The sequence below is a fragment of the Triticum dicoccoides genome, chromosome 6B, assembly GCF_002162155.2.
Source record: "Triticum dicoccoides isolate Atlit2015 ecotype Zavitan chromosome 6B, WEW_v2.0, whole genome shotgun sequence".
In the NCBI taxonomy this organism is placed as follows: domain Eukaryota; kingdom Viridiplantae; phylum Streptophyta; class Magnoliopsida; order Poales; family Poaceae; genus Triticum; species Triticum dicoccoides.
The window spans coordinates 539,343,854-539,346,351 of record NC_041391.1 but is presented as its reverse complement, the minus strand read 5'-3'; the positions used below and the strand labels follow the sequence as shown (position 1 = coordinate 539,346,351).

At 41.6% G+C, this 2,498-nt stretch overlaps 1 long non-coding RNA gene across 1 annotated transcript in view; it reads right to left on the bottom strand.

Moving 5' to 3' along the window:
• Nucleotides 1-2,498, bottom strand: part of LOC119325481 — a 13,713-nt gene that overhangs the window by 10,926 nt on the left and 289 nt on the right. The window contains exon 2 of the long non-coding RNA XR_005157548.1: nucleotides 73-75. This is a non-coding gene — a long non-coding RNA (uncharacterized LOC119325481). The remainder of the gene's footprint in view (nucleotides 1-72; nucleotides 76-2,498) is intronic.

Here is a 2,498-nt window from a genome sequence, read left to right as displayed (position 1 = left end):
GCCCCGCCGGCGCCACATCCGACGAGGCCCGGCCAGATCCGGCCGGCCCTGTCACGCCGGCGCCTCCCCCACCCACTCCGACTGCCGTGCCTCCCATCTCCGGCGAGGCCAGCCCCGCCTCGAAGTTCGCGCACGACGAACCCTAGATCTGAGGTTGACTTCCCCCCCTCCCTCGTTTTTCTCCAAGTCCCTGAGTTTTTCAGCATTCTGGTGCCATGTTTGACATGCCATAACTTGTTGCATACTACTCCTTTTTGTGCGTTCTATATACCAAAATGTTCGTTGTGAGATGCTTTACATTTCATTCCATTGTGTCATGCTTGTTTGATTTCATCTTGATGCCCTAATAATCGTTGCAAAAGTGCTATATGATGTTAACTGCTGTCTGGTAACAGAACTTGGTGTTTTGTCATTTTCGTTGCATTTTGTATGTGCATAATATGAGCTTGATGTATACATGAGTTTTGAGATAAATCATACCATATTCATAGTGGTGCAATCCTTTTATTTTTGTGGGTCTTGTAGTGAGTGCATCGAGCTTGTTAAGTACGGTACTTCCTGTTACTGTTTTGCTAGTCTGAATCTGATATATCATGATGCTATGTATACCTGCTGCTACAAGTCATTCTATGCATAATCTGGAGATGATCACTAAGAATGTTTTGTTATAAATGTCATGCTATATCCATCCATGCCCCTTTTTGCAATTATAGCCTCTCGTAGCTTGTTGTAATCTTGCACTCAAATTGCAAAATAATGTGGCTGTCAGCCTGTTAACATTAAGTTCAGTTTTGCCATGAGCTTTGCTAGTGATCCATGCATCCTATGAACTTGTTCTTGACATGATTAGCTTCATAATTACGTCTTCTTACTTTTGGTTGCCTTGTCATGCCAAGAATTTCTCTGTGGTGAGTTGTACAAGCTCACCAACATGCCTACTTATTGTAGTTCCTGCCCTGTCTGAATCTGTTATATCACTGGCCATATTTGCATGGATGCCACCATCTTTTCTGTTGATCTTTGGAATTAGTTCAGTAAGGGACTTTTTTTCTATGCATTTAGTAGATTAATTACATGCCTTATTTTGATATGTTAAGTTCTTGTAACATGTTGTTTGATAGCTCTAAACATTGCAACCTGATGTTATTTCTGCTAAGCCTGAAACTGTTATTATTTGCAATCTTGTCATGTCTTTATGAGCATGTTCTAGTGTTTTATGGAGATAGCTCAGTGTTCATGTTTTGTTATTCGTTAACTGTACATCATGTCCATGCCTTTTGTTTTAATGTTGAGGTGATTTAGCATGTTGTTTTGATGCTTGCTAGATGCCTAGTTGCTGTTTTGGACAGCTTGTCGTTTAAACTTATTTCATGTGTGTGTGTTGAACCGTTGCTCAGTTTTGAGTGTGCTCTATATGAAACTTGCTTAGAATTGCATGTAGTTTCCTATTACCTTGTTGCATCCATGTTTTGAGAGTGTTTGCTTGATATTTGTATGCATTTTACATCAATGCCATGTTTAACTTGTTTTGCTCATATCTTCTAGGCCGTAGCTCCGAATTAAACGAACTTTATATGTAACTTGACTAGAATTTCGTGTAGATCATCTTGGCGCATTTTAGCTTGCTGTTTAACAACTTGAACATCAGGTTTATTCAGATCTGGACCAATTTCGAAATTTGCATATGAGGACTTACCGGAATTGTTATATGTTGTTTCAGGCCTCATTTAAACTTGCTTTGATGTGTTGCTCTTGTATGCATCATCTCTTGCCATGAGTATCTCCATGTAGCTTTGTCATGCATCATGCTTGTTGTGCATCATGTCTTGTCTATGTGTGGTGTGTTTACCATGTTGTGTGCTTCTTCTCGATATTTCCCATTTCGTTGCGATCGTGAGGATTCATTCGTCTACGCTTGTTCGGCTTCATCCGTTCATCTTCTTCATGGACTCGTTCTTCTTCCTTGCGGGATTTCAGGCAAGATGACCGCTACCCTGGATCTCACTACTATCATTGCTATGCTAGTTGCTTCGTTCTATCGCTATGCTGCGCTACCTATCACTTGTTTATCAAGCCACCCAAATTGACATGTCAGCCTCTAACCTTTTCACCCTTCCTAGCAAACCATTGCTTGGATATGTTACTGCTTTGCTCAGCCCCTCTTATAGCATTGTTAGTTGCAGGTGAAGTTGAAGATTGCTCCATGATGAACATGATTATGTTGGGATATCACAATATCTCTTATTTATTTAATGCATCTATATACTTGGTAAAGGGTGGAAGGCTCGGCCTTATGCCTGGCTTTTTGTTCCACTCTTGCCACCCTAGTTTCCGTCATACCGGTGTTATGTTCCCGGATTTTGCGTTCCTTACGCGGTTGGGTGATTTATGGGACCCCCTTGACAGTTCGCTTTGAATAAAACTCCTCCAGCAAGGCCCAACCTTGGTTTTACCATTTGCCTCACCTAGCCCTTTTCCCTTGGGTTTCCGGAGCCCGA